This window comes from Babylonia areolata, chromosome 9 (genome assembly GCF_041734735.1).
Source record: "Babylonia areolata isolate BAREFJ2019XMU chromosome 9, ASM4173473v1, whole genome shotgun sequence".
Classification (NCBI taxonomy): domain Eukaryota; kingdom Metazoa; phylum Mollusca; class Gastropoda; order Neogastropoda; family Buccinidae; genus Babylonia; species Babylonia areolata.
Window position 1 is genome coordinate 1,365,191 of NC_134884.1, and position 18,663 is coordinate 1,383,853.

An 18,663-nucleotide genomic window follows, 5' to 3' on the forward strand; every position below is an offset into this window, starting at 1 on the left:
GGCCAGAAATTCAGCAGAAGTTTGTTCCCTTTGCTTGTGCTTTTTGCATATGTATCGGAAACATTAATGAAACAAATGTTGTCACCCTAGCATTAGTTCAGGTGCATGGTTGAAGGATTTGATGTAGAGGGGTGGGTGTATGGGGATGGCATTTGATGACACTTTGTTATCTCCAGCAATTGACCCAAAACGCACCATCAATATTTCACCATGAATATACACTTAACCCTTTGAGCCCTGAGTTCCTGAGCCAAAATTTGCAAATAATTGGTATTTAATGTGTCACGGCAGATATAAAAAGAGTGCCCTGACCACCGCTTTACCGGTGGTAGAGAAAAATGACATAATGCCTAGCCACCGGTTGAGCGGTGCGTAAACACTTGTGTCGTGTTTTGCTATTGGTTGACTTGTATTGAAATTGATCTTTTTTACCCAAAGCACATGCACAAAACACAGTGAAAAGGCGCGGCCATGTTGGTACTACGTTCGCTGACGTCAGAATATTACGGTTTTTCTGATTGGCTCTTCAATATAAGTCAACCAATAGCAAAACACGACACAAGTGCTTACACACCGCTCAACCGGTGGCTAGGCATTATGTCATTTTTCTCTACCACCGGTAAAGCGGTGGTCAGGGCTCAAAGGGTTAAGCAATGTGTCCATAACATGGAAGCTTTTTATAAGCAGTTCTTGACCATGTTGGATCACTGATCTTCAAAATTGACTTATTCTTTCTGTGGATTGCATGAAATATATATCTTGATAATTAACGCCTGTGAGTGATACTTATTGCTCTGAGAATCAGACACAAGGGAGTCTAGCTGATTCTTTTAATAATGTTTCTTTTCTGAAATATTTGTGTGCATAGCAGCTGAACAGAAAATGTGTATTTTCAACTTGATCCCTGCCAAATGGGCGTACTCTGCCCTGTTGTGATTTACTATGATGTGGATTGCTGTTCAGTGGGAGAACACTGAACAGAAAGTGTAAGAGAATATGTCCTTAATGTGTTTTGTAAATTGTGGCTGTTGTTGCTTGCTTTCTTTATATTATGTCCTTTGTGTTGTTGACTGTGACACTAAGCTGTTTGCTTTGTTTTATATTACGTCCTTTGTGTTGTGAACTGTTACGCTGAGCTGTTTGCTTTGTTTTACATTACGTCCTTTGTGTTGTGAACTGTGACGCTGAGCTGTTTGCTTTGCTTTGTGTCATTCTTTGTACCAGCTGTCTTGTGATCTGTGGTCCTAAGCAGCTTGCTTGTCGTGTCATGCTTTACCTCTACACTCCATCTCGCTCACTACGATCGGCTTCGGATCCACTCCACTTACGCATACCCAGATTCAAACTCTCGACTGTTGGCCGCCGTTCTTTCTCTGTCTCTGGACCTTGCGTTTGGAATGAACTTCCTCTTTCGCTTCGTCAAGTCTCCACACACAGCTCTTTCAAGTCTGGCCTTAAAACCCACCTCTTCCCAAAATAGCCTCCCTTCCCTGCCTCTTCCTTGTTTTTAGTTTCTCCAGTTTTAGAGTTATGCGTGAGTGAGAATGACTGGTGCGAAAGCGCTTAGATTTGTCTCTGCACAAGATTCAGCGCTATATAAGTACCATTATTATTATTATTACATCAGCTCCATGTTAGTGTTAATCACTAATCGGTTTACTTTCTTTGACGTCATTGTATCAGCTGCAGCCAAAAAGTACAGACCAGCAGCTGTTTTTATATTGTGGGAGTTACTGCATTCATGATTTATTTTATTGTCTATGTGTTTTGCACCCTGTTACATTGCCAAAATACATGACATGTTGACTTTTTTCTCTTCCAAGGAAATTAACGTTTTTTGTTGTGTACAGTCCTCATTTTCAAGGGGGTTGTTTTGTTGGAATTTATGTGCAAACCATTCTGAATTTAAACCATTCTGAATTTAAACCATTTTAGTTCTGCATTCTGCTACACTAATATGTTGCTTTGTTTGCTATATTTGTAGCAGATGGGTTGTAATCTGTTGCTAAGCTGTTGCTTTGTTGATATCTTTGTAGCAGATGTGCTAGTGGCACAAGCTGTTGCTTTGTTTGGTATCTTGGTAGCAGATGTGCTAGTGTTACAAACTGTTGCTTTGTTTGGTATCTTGGTAGCAGATGTGCTAGTGGTACAAGCTGTTGCTTTGTTTGGTATCTTTGTAGCAGATGTGCTAGTGGTACAAGTTGTTGCTTTGTTTGGTATCTTTTTAGCAGATGTGCTAGTGGTACAAGCTGTTGCTTTGTTGATATCTTTTTAGCAGATGTGCTAGTGGTACAAACTGTTGCTTTGTTTGGTATCTTGGTAGTAGATGTGCTAGTGGCACAAACTGTTGCTTTGTTCATATCTTTGTAGCAGATGTGCTAGTGGTACAAACTGTTGCTTTGTTTGGTATCTTGGTAGTAGATGTGCTAGTGGCACAAACTGTTGCTTTGTTCATATCTTTGTAGCAGATGTGCTAGTGGTACAAGCTGTTGCTTTGTTTGATATCTTTGTAGCAGATGTGCTAGTGGCACAAGCTGTTTTCTTTGGTATCTTGGTAGCAGTTGTGTAGTTATCCATGGCGCTAATGTGTTGCTTTGTTAGGTATCTTTGTAGCAGCTGTGCTGTGAACTGTGAACCCAACCTGCTTGCTTTGTGTGCTTTCTTGATACCAACTGTATTGCCAGCCTGTGTGCTGTGATCAGTGTCTGTGTAGCAGCTGTGGTGTGAATTGCGGTGCTGAGCAGCTTGTTTTGCTTTGTGTCACCTGTAGCAGCTGTGCCTTAACCTGCTTCCTTTGTTCGCTGCCCTGCTTTGTGTCACCTGTAGCAGCTGTGCCTTAACCTGCTTCCTTTGTTCGCTGCCCTGCTTTGTGTCACCTGTAGCAGCTGTGCCTTAACCTGCTTCCTTTGTTCGCTGCCCTGCTTTGTGTCACCTGTAGCAGCTGTGCCTTAACCTGCTTCCTTTGTTCGCTGCCCTGCTTTGTGTCACCTGTAGCAGCTGTGCCTTAACCTGCTTCCTTTGTTCGCTGCCCTGCTTTGTTTCACCTTTGTTGTTGACTGGCGCAAAGCCTGTTCACTTTGCTGACAGCCTTGTCTTGAATTTTGTTCGTTGTAGTGTTTTTGTTTTTGTTTACCTGTGTTTGTTACTGCGATGTGTAGTGTTGTGTTGTGTTAAATCCGTTATAAAGGTATGCACATCTGGGGTGGAGGCACATTATTTATTTTAAAATTATTTTTGATGGAGACCCGGGCCAGGTTCTGGAAGCCTACCCACTTCACTGGGTCTCTGCGTATGTCAGGCATCTGCTCTGCTTTTTTGTCTGAATTTTTTTTAAGCAGATGTGGTGTAGCGTGTATGGATCAGTCCTCATATGTTTTGATGCCTCTTTGAAAGTGAAAGTGAAACTCATTCAGGGGACATCACTGCCTTCCTATGCCAAGCCCTGGACACAGTGGATGTGAATTCACTGCCTTCCTGTGCCGAGCCCTGGACACAGTGGATGTGAATTCACCGCCCTCCTGTGCTGAGCCCTGGACACAGTGGATGTGAATTCACCGCCCTCCTGTGCTGAGCCCTGGACACAGTGGATGTGAATTCACTGCCCTCCTGTGCTGAGCCCTGGACACAGTGGATGTGAATTCACCGCCCTCCTGTGCTGAGCCCTGGACACAGTGGATGTGAATTCACTGCCTTCCTGTGCTGGGCCCTAGACACAGTGGACATGAATTCACTGCCTTCCTGTGCCCAGCCCTAGACACAGTGGGTGTGGATTCACTGCCTTCCTATGCCCAGCCCTAGACACAGTGGATATGGATTCACTGCCTTCCTATGCCCAGCCCTAGACACTACCTTCACTACCTTCCTGTGCCGAGTCCTAGACACAGTGGATATAAATTCACTACCTTCCTATGCCGAGTCCTAGACACAGTGGATATGAATTCACTGCCTTCCTGTGCTGGGCCCTAGACACAGTGGGTGTGAATTCACTGCCTTCCTGTGCTGGGCCCTGGACACAGTGGGTGTGAATTCACTGCCTTCCTGTGCCCAGCCCTGGGCACAGTGGATATGAATTCACTGCCTTCCTGTGCTGAGCCCTAGACACAGTGGATATGAATTCACTGCCTTCCTGTGCCCAGCCCTAGACACAGTGGGTATGAATTCACTGCCTTACTATGCTGAGCCCTAGACACAGTGGATATGAACTGACTGCCCTGTGCTGAGCCCTAAACACAGTGGGTATGAATTCACTGCCTTCCTGTGCCCAGCCCTAGACACAGTGGGTATGGATTCACTGCCTTACTGTGCCGAGCCCTGGACACAGCGGATAGGAATTCACTGTACAGATGGCTGTAAAAGGCTATGGGACCTTTAACCTTTAACCTTGACCTTTAACCTGACAGTGAAGATGACAGATGAAAGCAGTGTGGCCAGTGACTCAAGCACAGTCTAGTCTAACGCCTGAAGGAGGCTGGTGGTTTGATTATTGAAAATATCAACCGCAGTCTCAAGATTTTAGCAGTGCTTGTATGATTTTTACCTGTTTTGATAAAGTTTTTAACAGCACTGTTTCAACATGTGCATTTATATTCATTTTACAAAACTTTGACTCGAGTCGGAAGGTATAGAATCTTACTGGTAAAGTAAATATGTTTTTTTTCTTCTGTTATTGGTTTTATTTGATTAAGACAGTTATGTATGATATCAACTGCAGTCAGAAGAATCATGATTGTCAATAACATTTCGTATCATATGGTTTTGTGTGTGTAACGTAATGCATATTCTGTTTGAGTCGTCAGAACATTGTTGATGTTTTGTTGTTTTTGTTTTGTATCTTGTTTTATTAAATACCTTTCAAACTTTTCAGATTGACAGGAAATATGTAACCATACTTTGACAGGAAATATGTAACCATACTCATGATACTGAGGGAATGGATATCTAATGTGAGTGAGTTTGTGTGTGTGAGAGAGAGAGAGTGAGTGAGTGAGTGTGTGTGTGTAGACTATGTGTTTTTAGCACAGTTTACATGTGTCTGAATTCGCATATGTACATGGTTTACAAATGTTTTGTGCATTGACATATTTATTCCCTGCGTGATGTGATGTTTGCACATACTGCGAAGTGTATGTGTGTAAATAGCCACGCACACAGAGCGCACACTGGGCTAGTCATAGCCTTCCATCTTGCCATTGTCCACACATACATCAGTCACGCAGGTTGGGAGAGTGCAGAGTTGAGGGAGAGGGGGGGGAGGGGGGGGGGGACCAAGAGGACCTGGGTGTAAGTGGAAGGAGAGTTATAACTCAAATGATGTAGTCATTGGTTTGCAGGAGACAAATCTCAGATGTATGCATTTAACATGTGTCAGCTTTTCTTCAGCTGTTGTTGTTGTTGTTTTTTCCCCTTGAAACAGGGAAGAATTTGTTTACGCTTGTGGATGTGAAAGCAAACAGTGTGATTGATTGATTGATGTTTGCTGATGTTTACCTGATCTTTGTCAAAAATGTTCTACACTGTTTCTGTGGAATGCATTCATCAATTTTCATCCGTTTCCATCCTGTGCGTCTTCTTGTTTCCCTTACATTTATCAGAAATGTGCATCACGGTTACAGTGGGGAAAAAATGTAGATTTATGTGGGTGGATAGACAGTCTCTTTCTCTCTCTCATATATATCTATATATGTGGAGTGATGGCCTAGAAGTAACACGTCCGCCTAGGAAGCAAGAGAATCTGAGCGAGCTGGTTTGAATCACGGCTCAGCCGCCGATATTTTCTCCCCCTCCACTAGACCTTGAGTGGTGGTCTGGATGCTAGTCATTCAGATAAGACAATAAACTGAGGTCCCGTGTGCAGCATGCACTTAGTGCACGTAAAAGAACTCATGGCAACAAAAGGGTTGTTCCTGGCAAAATTCTGTAGAAAAATCCACTTTGATAGGAAAAACAAATAAAACTGCATGCAGGAAAAAATACAAAAAAAAAAAAAAAAGAAGGGTGGCACTGTAGCATAGCGATGCACACTCCATTGGGAAAGCAGCCCGAATTTCACACAGAGAAATCTGTTGTGGTAAAAAAGAGAAATACAAATATATGTGTGCGTCTACTAAGCCATTATTGTCGTTAGTAGGGGGCTTAGTAGGTGGTGTCCTAAGTATGTTAAAACAGAACAGGCACCACTGAACACCACCGAAGTGACTCAGCAGCAGTGCAGGGTCTCCTCTGGTGTGTGGCCTCCTGGCGACCTAACATCGAAGGTTCCCTGTGGACTGCCGACGCTGGAACTGCAACGGACGAACCCGGTTGTGGCCGTGTATGGGGGAATCTAAATGAGCGGCGTGAGAGTAATGCCACTGAAACGGTGCAGATGATGGGGCAGCAAAAAAAAAAAAAAAAAATATATATATATATATATCTGTGATCCCTGTGTCACACTGTAGCCTGACCACTGCATTGGGTCTGTGTGAAGGTCATCCAGCCCCTCCCCTCTTGCCCTGTTCTGTTCGTTGAAGGAGACGTGAAAAATCCTGCACTGATCAGTCCACATGCTTTGACGGCTTCTTGAAACGGAAACTGTGCTGTGTGTTTTGTGGTGGGAGGAGTGTGTTGTTTGCTGTGTCGCCTCACATGCTGGTGATTGTGGAATGTGTTTCCTGGTACTGTTTTAGTCTTCCTTGGGATTTTCTGTTATTGGGGCAGGGGGTGGGGAAAAGTCGACTGGATCGAAGGAGTGTACTCCCTTCCTGGCTTGTTCAAAAATGTGTATTGTAATGTACTGTATTACTCTTTGTCACAACAGATTTCACTTTGTGAAATTCGGGTTTCTCTCATCTTCAAGAGCGCATCACTACAGTGTAGCACCACACTTTTTCTTTTTTTTCTTTTATATTTCTGTCTTCCTGTTTTACTGTCAAAGTGGATTTTTCTTTAGAATTTTGCCACAGAGAAGCTTTTTGTTGTCATGGGTTATTTTTCAGGACCTCGAGTTGTGGTATCATCATGATCTGAAAGACCATCGTCCAGACCACCACTAAAGGTCTTCTGGAGGGGGAGAAATTCCTGGGATTTGTTCCTGTGCACTCGGATTCTCTCATTTCATTGGCAGATGTGTTACCACTAGGGTGCCACTCTCTATATGTTTGGGTGTTGTATACATAATGTTGTAGATTACGTGCAATTATGTTCGAGATCGGGTTTTATTTTTAATCTTCTGGTGAAAAATTGATGGAGCTGTCAGTGTCCGAGACATGTTCTAGGTTAAAGTGCATCCAAATCAGAATAACTTTCAGAATCATTATTATCTTAGTGGGAGAAATTGAAGAGAGGTTACCTTCAGATTGCATGCACAACAGTGCAAGGGTGTGACAGTGATTGTGCTGGTTTTTCTATTCCAGATGCGTTGTGTTTTGTTTGTTTGTTTGCGTGTTTGTTCCACATTTTTCAGGTTTTACAGGATCAATAAGTTTTTCAACAGTGCTGACATGGCCCTGTGTGGTTGGCTATGCTGTAATCAACATTGATGATAGTCAGTATTGTAGGAACTCACAGTTCGTTTTGTTGGGACTGTAATGAGTTGGCTGTTGTTGCATACCTCACACGACCCATATTTAGAGGCATTGGACACTGTGTGTTTTTCAGGTTGTTGCTTTTTCACACACATTCCATTGTGACATGACATCTTCCACAGGCTGTTTGGTATGGCTTTGTGCACCACACTATCAGTGTACAGGTGACAGGCTGGTATGGCTTTGTGCACCACACTATCAGTGTACAGGTGACAGGCTGGTATGGCTTTGTGCACCACACTATCAGTGTACAGGTGACAGGCTGGTATGGCTTTGTGCACCACACTATCAGTGTACAGGTGACAGGCTGTTTGGTATGGCTTTGTGCACCACACTATCAATGTACAGGTGACAGGCTGTTTGGTGTGGCTTTGTGCACCACACTATCAGTGTACAGGTGACAGGCTGTTTGGTATGGCTTTGTGCACCACACTATCAATGTACAGGTGACAGGCTGTTTGGTATGGCTTTGTGCACCACACTATCAGTGTACAGGTGACAGGCTGTTTGGTATGGCTTTGTGCACCACACTATCAGTGTACAGGTGACAGGCTGTTTGGTATGGCTTTGTGCACCACACTATCAGTGTACAGGTGACAGGCTGGTATGGCTTTGTGCACCACACTATCAGTGTACAGGTGACAGGCTGTTTGGTATGGCTTTGTGCACCACACTATCAGTGTACAGGTGACAGGCTGGTATGGCTTTGTGCACCACACTATCAGTGTACAGGTGACAGGCTGGTATGGCTTTGTGCACCACACTATCAGTGTACAGGTGACAGGCTGTTTGGTATGGCTTTGTGCACCACACTATCAGTGTACAGGTGACAGGCTGTTTGGTATGGCTTTGTGCACCACACTATCAGTGTACAGGCGACTGGTTTTGCAGAAATATTCTTTTGTTTCTGTTACAGTATCATATCAAATTAAATAAAAGCACAATAAAAATGCATTTTGGATATGTTGCATTTGGGGGTTTTCAAAGTATTTAGAAAACCAAACAATGTTTACATGAAAGAAGTCACTCAACTGACAATCTATACAAAGTTCGTGTTGTTGTGATGGTATGTAGTGACATACATGTATTCTGCCCGTGTGTGTGGTATTATCTTCAACGAATCATGTTCAACTTCTGAAAGATTAAAATTGTATTAACTGTGTAGCCTTTGGAATTATTACTTTTGTGTTAATATATAGCAAATGACAGCTAAGAGTGAAAGGTGTGTTGTCTTTGTGTTGTGAAGAGTGTGTTTGGGAACATAATGTGCATATAATTTGTTATTCCCTGTGTTGACTGATCTCTGTTATTTTACCCAGTGTTACCTGAAGGACAGTCATTAAACCTTTTGCTATTGTAAGCTGCTGTGTTTTTCCAATAAATTTTGAAAACAAAAATCTTAAAAGTTGTATGTGTGTGTGTGCATGCATGTGTGTGTGTTTGCATGCGTGTGTATGCATGCATGTACACTTTGTCAGGTCAGGTCATTAGATCTGCTACTGGTAACCTGTAATCCAGTACAACCTGTTCAGGGTCGGGTTGCCGACGACTAAACCGGCACTTCCACCGCTCCCTTCTGGGACTGGTGAGGCGGGTGGCTAGACACCCTTATGGAGATCCATAAAAGGGCGTCGGCTCAGGAGAGCCACCAACGGCCATCTAGCTCCACTGTGCTGTGTGCATGCCACACGCAGTTGGCCCCCAGGGTGTGTCTACCCATGTATGCGAAGTCTGGATCCGCCAGAATCTGCGAAAGAAACCTATCGGTTCAACGGAGAGGAAGGCGGTTACAGCAACGCACTGTGGAGTGCAGAGAGCAAGATGAGACACCGAAAGGATATCTTGGTCATCCACTGCATCCGTGCTCATCCTCCAGTCGTCTCGACTTAGTCTTGCCACTGGAAATTGGTGGACCCGGATAAGAGAGTGAGGTCGACGTTGCGCAACTCCTCTTCACTTTAAACAAACTCATCGCGCAAGGCATCAGTCATCCAAAATGACTTTTCATCCTTCGTCATTTCATCACCCCCAAGTCCTGTGGCGACAGGCGAGCGACGAAACGACAGGTGTGGGTACACTGGCAGTCGCAGCCGCAGACCTGCACGCAGGCGGCTCAGGCCATAGGGTCGTTCTTCGTCGACAGGAGCAGCGATGGAGCTCGGCAGCCATCTGAGCGTCTGAGCAGCCCTTTTTAGGAATGCACTGCTCACCTCCCTGGCATGAGGAAGGGGCTAGAAAAGGTGCCCTAAAAATTGCCTGCTCCATATCACCCTGGCCAGCATACCGCGGCTGGCGGGGACCCTACATCAGCGGTCGAAACAAAAAGAAAGAAAAGAAAAAAACAAGGATCGTTCCTCTCACCATTGGTGCTTGGAACATAAGGACTCTCCTGGACAGAGATAACGCAGACAGACCCCAAAGGAGAACAGCACTAGTTGCACCCGAACTCGCCAGATACAACTTCGACCTCGCAGCCTTGAGTGAGACTCGGCTTGCAGGCGAAGGCGAGCTCTGTGAACGGGGATCTGGTTACACCTTCTTCTGGAGTGGACGAGGAAGCAAAGAGCGACGTGAGGCTGGCGTTGGTTTTGCAGTAAAAACAGCACTTGTCAGCAAGCTAGCTGGAATCCCAAAGGGAGTCAACGATAGGCTTATGACCATGAAACTCCCACTGGCATCTGGCCAGAAGCACCTCACCATTGTCAGTGCCTACGCCCCAACCATGACCAACCCGGATGAAGTGAAGGCGAAGTTCTACGAGGACCTTCACTCTGTCATTGCTGCCATCCCTAAAGCAGACAAGCTCATCATTCTTGGGGACTTCAATGCTAGAGTTGCCTCTGACTACATCTCCTGGGATGGAGTGATTGGAAAGCACGGTGTGGGCCACTGCAACCCAAATGGATTGCTTTTGCTTCAGACCTGTGCAGAGCACGAACTGCTGATAACCAACACAGTTTTCTGCCTCCCTACCCGTAACAGGACGTCATGGATGCACCCTCGCTCAAAGCATTGGCATCTCATCGATTATGTCATCGTCAGGAAAAGGGATAGGCAAGATGTACGTGTAACAAAGACCATGTGCGGCGCCGAGTGTTGGACAGACCATCCCCTTGTAGTCTCGAAGCTGAATATTCGAATCCAACCCAAGAGACGCCCCCAAGGCCAGAAGGCTCCAAAACGGCTCAACATCGCTAAGCTGAAAAGCATCACCATCAAACAGTCCTTTGTGGAGCTGCTGGAAGATCGTCTGGAATCCGCCTCTCTGGACAACCAGAATGTGGAGTCTGACTGGAGGACCCTGCGTGAGCTGATCTATAGTACAGCTTCAGAGACCCTTGGACCCTTGACCAGAAAGCACAAAGACTGGTTTGATGAAAACTGTGATGAAATCAAGCAGCTTCTGGATGAGAAACGCCGTCTGCATCAAGCCCACCTGAGCAACCCAAAGTCCACATCAAAAAAGGATGCATACAATGCCATCCGCAGGACTGTTCAGCAAAAGTTACGCCAGATGCAGGATAAGTGGCTGAGTGACAAAGCTGATGAGATCCAGGGATATGCTGACAGGCACGATATGAAGAGGTTCTATGATGCCTTAAAAGAAGTCTACGGCCCCACATCCTCAGGATCATCCCCCCTCCTCAGTGCAGATGGGAATACCTTGATCACCGAGAAGGAGAACATTCTCGAACGCTGGGCTGAGCACTTCAACAGTGTCTTAAATCGCCCTTCCTCCATAAATGATGAAGCCATAGACCGTCTCCCACAAGTCCCCACCAACGAAGCACTGGACGATCCGCCAACACTTCTTGAGACCCAGAAAGCAATCCGTCTGCTGTCCAGTGGCAAAGCACCTGGCTCAGACTCCATACCAGCAGAGGTCTACAAGGATGGAAGCACTGTGCTGACTGAGAAGCTTCATCAGCTGTACTCACTCATGTGGAAAGAAGAGACGATCCCCCAGGATTTCAAAGATGCATATATCATTCACTTGTACAAGCGAAAGGGGAACCGGCAAGCCTGTGATAACCATCGGGGCATTTCCTTGCTCTCCATCGCAGGCAAGATACTTGCCAGGATCCTACTTAAAGTCTTAACTCCCGAGAGCAAGGTTTCGGTTGCGCATGCGCACTAGAGCCTATCCATAAAAGGGAAAGGGGCGGAGTTTATCTATAAAAAGCGCGAGCACGTGTCCGGTAGGTTAGTAGATCGTCATATTTCTCTCCGTTTGCATGTTTTACAAACAATGTGGTCGTTTACGGTTGCCAACGTCGAGGGGCTGTCTGCATGCTTTCCAATTCTCACCGGACAGTACCACGTGCTGGTGCTATTTTTATCTGACAGGCACGTCTAGCGCAAACACAAACGGCTCTAGCTCCGCCCCTTTTCTCTGCATTCAAATTTTGTATTACGTGTAGCTGACACATTTTGTACTTTCCAAAGTCAATTCAGGTCTAGATTGGAAGCTGCTAGGCAAATCTCGCTCTCTGCCATAAATGAAGCCAAACCGTAGCTTTATTAGGCTTTTATTTTGAATAAACCTTCACCGACGTCACAGTGTCAGACTCTGGTGAGAAACTGGCTTGATTCAAATCGCCCGCCATTTATAGTCCGGTTCAGGCTTTAACCGCCTCACAGCACACCTTGACCAAGGTCATTTGCCTGAGAGCCAATGTGGATTCCGGAAAGAGCGCGGAACCACTGACATGGTGTTTGCTGCAAGGCAGCTGCAAGAGAAATGTCAGGAGCAAAATGCTGATCTGTTCTCCACCTATGTCGACCTCACTAAGGCCTTTGACACCGTGAGTAGAGAGGGACTGTGGAAGATCATGGCCAAGTACGGATGCTCTCGGAAATTTATTTCCTTGGTCAGCCAATTCCATGAAGGCATGCAGGCTCGAGTCCAGGACAATGGTGAAACATCTGCTCCTTTTGCTGTCACAAATGGTGTCAAGCAAGGCTGCGTCCTGGCTCCAACGCTGTTCAGCCTCATGTTCTCTGCAATGCTTACTGATGCCTTCAGAGATGGCGATGTTGGAATCGGCCTAAAGTACCGAACAGATGGCAAGCTGTTTAACCTCAGAAGGCTTCAAGCAAAAACGAAGGTCATGACAGACATCATCAGAGACTTTTTGTTTGATTGTGCCCTCAACGCTGGATCTGAAGCTGACATGCAACTCAGCGTCGACAAGTTTGCCACTGCCAGCAGGAACTTCGGCCTTACCATCAGCACGAGGAAAACTGAAGTTCTCCATCAGCCAGCCCCAGGGAAACCCTACGTTGAGCCCAACATCACAGTCAACGGTCAGAGACTCAGTGCGGTGGAGCGGTTCACATACCTTGGCAGCACACTGTCACGAAATGCGACCATCGACGATGAAGTGAACGTCAGGATTGTAAGAGCAAGCGCAACGTTTGGCAGACTCAGTGCAAATGTCTGGAACAGAAGAGGCATTAGTCTTGAGACCAAGCTAAAGGTCTACAGAGCAGTAGTTCTCCCCACACTACTGTACACCTGCGAAACTTGGACAGTGTACCAACGACATGCCAAGAAGCTGAACCACTTCCACACAACATGCCTAAGGAAGCTACTGAACATCAAGTGGCAAGACAAGACCCCAGACACAGAGGTGCTCGCAAAAGCCACCCTTCCCAGCATCTTCACCATCCTGATGCAGTCCCAGCTTCGCTGGGCTGGACACGTGGCGCGCATGCCAGACCATCGGCTGCCCAAAAGGCTCTTCTATGGCGAGCTGCAACAAGGGAAGAGATCACATGGAGGTCAGAAGAAGCGCTTCAGAGATACTCTGAAAGTCTCTCTGAAAGCGTTTGATATCAACCCTGACTCCTGGGAGGAATCTGCAGTGGACGTGACAAATGGCGCGCTGCTGTGCACAAAGGCACCAGGTTGTGCGAGGCCAACAGGACTGCTGCAGCTGTTGAGAAGAGGCAGGCCAGAAAGTCACGGGCAAACAAGCTCCCTGACAATGATATGCCTGTCTTTGTCTGCCCCAACTGTCAGCGAACATTTCGTGCGCAGATTGGACTATTCAGCCATCTGTGCACTCACAGATAGATTCATGAGCATCCTTCCCCCCACCACACCACCACCCTCCCCCCATCCGGATGACAACGATGGTCATCATCGATCTCGATGGACACACCACCACCACACTTGCAAAACACAAATTCACCAAACCACGTAAGACATGGACTCCATTCACATTTTGTTCCTTTACTTCCTGCGCATACAACTGATGCCTGGCTTTGCATTGACTGAACATTGCATCGATATGAGTCACTGAACATGAACATAGGGGTTCTTCACGTTGAATGCATGACATCGATATGAGTCACTGAACATGAACATAGGGGTTTTTCACGTTGAATGCATGACATCGATATGAGTCACTGAACATGAACATAGGGCTTCTTCAAGTTGAATGCATGACAACAGAACGGAACCACACTCACATGCTGGGTGTTTGGTTTGTAACACCGGGCGTTTTGTTTACACTATCAACTCTCACAAAAAATGTATCTTTTGTACTGCTAAGCCTTATTTGCCTTTGCTCTAAAAACAAAACCAAACCCAAACAACACTGTCGATACAGATACCTACAATCATCTTTCTACACAGAATAAGGAGAACGTCACACAAATGACATCTGTATGGACAAATGAACAGAATCATACTTTGCATAATATACACATATATTCTTAAACCATCAATGTCTTCAAACCAATAGATAATAAAAAAGCAGACATTTAAACAATTTTTTTTCCCATGTTTCAAACCATATTTTCAAGAAATGTACACCTCATGGAAAAAGGGTAGAGAAAGGAAAAGTGGGCTGAAAGACTATTAGCAGAATATGGCAACACGACTCGGAGGATATTCAGTGTCAGGGGGTCTGTATGTTGAAGGACAAAGAACAAAATATGGGGGCAGTTTTGTCCATGTGACTGCCAGTGACCATTGTACCTTCGGCTTCGGATCCACTCTGTTTACGCATACCCAGATTCAAACTGGACTGTTGGCCGCTGTTCTTTCTCTGTCTCTGGACCTTGTGATTGGAATGAACTTCCTCTTTCGCTTCGTCAAGTCTCCACACTCAGCTCTTTCAAGCCTGGCCTTAAAACCCACCTCTTCCCAAAACAGCCTCCCATGCCTGCCCTTCCTTGTCTAGTTTCTACAGTTTTAGAGTTATGCATGCGTGTGAATGACTTGAGAAAATGAAAATGCTATGCAAAAGCAAAAATCTCATATCGGTTGATCAGAAGATTCACTGGAATGGACACTTGACAGGGAAAGGTAAGTGGTTTTCCTGGTAGCTGGAAAAAAACTACGTAATGCCGAGTTGCTTTTTTTCCTACTGACAGTAATAACAATAATGTTGAATATTTCAACAATGAAGCTACATGCACATCAATAATCAAAACCTTTCTTTTTTTCATAAAATACTAGTACAACTGCGAAGGCTGAATATCTTAATTGAAACAACTAAAAAATTATAGAAAAAAAAACAACCCTAAAAGTAAACCAATAAAAGATCAGTATGGCATGTATACTTTAGGATACAAAAGTCTCCCCCCCCCACCCCCCATTCCCTCCTCATCCTTTGGTCATGTGGGCATTTGAGGCAACAAAATCAACGACGGAGTGAAAAAGATTCCTATACAATTCAGACCAGTTCAGTTTACTCAAGGAGGCGTCACTGCATTCAGACAAATCCATACACGCTACACCACATCTGCCATGCAGATGCCTGACCAGCAACACGACCCAACATGCTTAGCTGGGCCTTGAGAAAATGAAAATGCGATGCATAAATAACTGTCTGGCACCACAATACCATTCACACAGCTTAAACCCTGGGTTCAGTGCGATGTCAAACACCTCTGGCAAGAGGAATGGAAGAAAATGTTTGAGACATGACTCTCAAGGAATTCATTCCTTCCACTCCAGGGAACAGAAAAGAGGGGACCGTCCTCTGCAGGCTGCATACAGCTTCTCTTGTTTTGAAAGAAGAAACACCCCCTGAAAACACGTGTATGACTGCCTACATGGCCAGCATAAAGAATGGTCAGACACATAAAAACCCACTTGTGTATACTAGTGAACGTGGGAGTCGCAGACCATAAATGAAGAAGAAAGGAGAGGAACCTCCACGGTTTGTGATGATGTGCGACCAGCCTGTCAACATACAACATGTGACTGACAGCTGGGTCTGTATGACGTCAGACACGAACACTGGACTGCTGGCCCAGTGGTAACACATCCACCTAGGAAGCTAAAGAAACTGAGTGCACTGGTTCAAATCCCACAATCACCAGCATTTTCTCCCCCTCCACTAGACCCTGAGTGGCGGTCTGGATGCTAGTGATTCAGGAATGAAGATAAACAGAGATCCCATGTGTAGCATGCATTTAGCGCACATAAGGAATCCAAGACAACAAAGGGTTGTCCCTTGCAAAATTCTGTAGAAAAATCCACATTAATAGGAAAACAAATACGCTTGCAAGCAGGAAAAAACCCCCCACAAAAAACGGGTGACGCTCTCACTGCAGCGGTGCGCTCTCCCTGGGGACAGCAGGCTGAATTTCACACAGAGAAATCTGTTGTGACAAAAAGAGTAAAACGATACATTTCACACACATCTCCCTGAGGCCCTTTCTCCAGGATGTCCCCCAAACACTCCCGGTCAATTCTGAAGACAGTCAATATTCTAAACTTGATTTCAATTTCACGTGGACACAGCGAAATGTGGGTGAATTTGTCTGCTTACCTTATTTTCAACATTCTGAACAGGATTCAAATTTTACATGAACTGAGCAAGACATGGATGAATTGGTTTTTTCTAACGTCGTTTTAATTTACCTGTTGACATTATTTTGGGTTTCAAATATTTTTTTTAAGAATTGACAGGTAAACAGCCCTGCAATGGACCCTTTACACTTGTCTGGGCAGTAAACAAAATTCAACTTTCCCTGATAAGTCACACACACACAAAAAGCAAAAGCAAAAAGTCAACAGTAGGACATGCATACTTCTGGATGCAGAAGTCACCGTGCCACGGACGTCGCATGAAAGAACCCATTTTGATTCAGCAGAAAACGCCCCGTCCCACAAAACTGAACAGGGGTGACTCCAGGTCACAAAGCACACACACATACACACGCGCGCGCGCACGCTCCTGAAAGGCTACAGCTGATTACGTAGCACTGCAAAACGAGAGTTCACCAAAGGCACTGCAGAACAATGGCAGAGCAAGGAGACTTCAAAAGGGAGGGGGGGTTTGCAGGGGGGATGGAGGGGGAGGGAGGTTTCATGCCAGGTTTAATAAACACCAACATGACCTGAAAAATGTGTTCACAACATTTCAAATCATTGTTAAAAAAAAAAAAAAAAAAAAACCTGGTAAAAGGATAATAATGTCACATAAAAAAAAAAAGTACTATCGAAACTACCACACAAATCAGCCTTGAATTCACAACACATTCAAGTACAAAGAAAAACAAATCAAAGTGATCACACCTATTATGTTTGACCACAGTTCACATCTGAATTCAGTTTGTTCTGCATCAGGGGGGCAACATCACTGACGAGGACAAAGCACAACACCTCATTCACCTCATTTCCCATTTCATTCTCAGAGTCACTGTAAAAACACAAAAATAGCTCATCAACGTAACTGCCCATTTAACTCCAACAGTCACCGTACAGACAGAACATAGAACTGAGCACTGAGGAGAGGAAGGGGGCAGGGGGGGGGGGGGGCAGAGTTTCACATCCAGTTTCAATTTCTCAAGGAGGTGTCAGTGCGTTCTGAAAAATCCATATGTGCTACACCACATCTGCTAGGCAGATGCCTAACCAGTAGCCTAACCCGATGCACTTCGGCCTTCGAGTGCGTGCCTGTTTCTGCGTACCTATCAGAGTGGATTTCTTTGACAGAATTGACAAAAGGACAACTCTCTCATCGCCATGGGATCGTTTTCGTCTCATCCGAACGACTAGAACACCCACTCTGATTTTCCAGTCCAACCTGGGAGAAAGGGCGACAGCAGGGATTCAAACCCACACCCTCACGGACTCTCTGTATTGGCAGATGAGTGTCTTCACCATTCTGCCACCGTCCTGGTGTCAGTGAGAACTAGGGAAGAACAAAAACAAAATAAGAATGTGTGTACCTGTTGCTGTTGCTGTCAACATAAAGGAAAACCAAACTCTAACCCCACCCCCACCCCCCCCAGCAAACCACAGCCTGAAGAAAACCTGGTAAAACACTTACAAAGGAACTGTGTGTACCTGTTGCTGTCAAAATAAAGGAACATCATACTCTAAAACAACCGCCCCCCAGCAATCCACAGCCTGAAGAAAACCTGGTAAAACACTGATTATAAAGGAACTGTGTGTACCTGTTGCTGTCAAAATAAAGGAACGTCAAACTCTAAAACAAAAAACAAAAAAACCAGCAAACCACAGCCTGAAGAAAACAAGGCAAAACACTGATTATAAAGGAAATGTGTGTACCTGTTGCTGTCAAAATAAAGGAACATCAAACCCTAAAACAACCCCCCACCCCCCCACTCCCCCCACGCAAACCACAGCCTGAAGAAAACAAGGTAAAACACTGATTATGAAGGAACTGTGTGTACCTGTTGCTGTCAAAATAAAGGAACATCATACTCTAACCCCCCCCCCCCCCCCCCACCCCCCAATCCCCCCAGCAAACCACAGCCTGAAGAAAACCTGGTAAAACACTGATTATAAAGGAAATATGTGTACCTGTTGCTGTCAAAATATAGGAACATCATACTCTAAAACAACCCCCCCCCCCCCACCCCAGCAAACCACAGCCTGAAGAAAACCTGGTAAAACACTGATTATAAAGGAAATATGTGTACCTGTTGCTGTCAAAATATAGGAACATCATACTCTAAAACAACCCCCCCCCCCACCCCAGCAAACCACAGCCTGAAGAAAACAAGGTAAAACACTGATTATGAAGGAACTGTGTGTACCTGTTGCTGTCAAAATAAAGGAACATCATACTCTAAAACAACCCGCCCCCCCCAGCAAGCCACAGCCTGA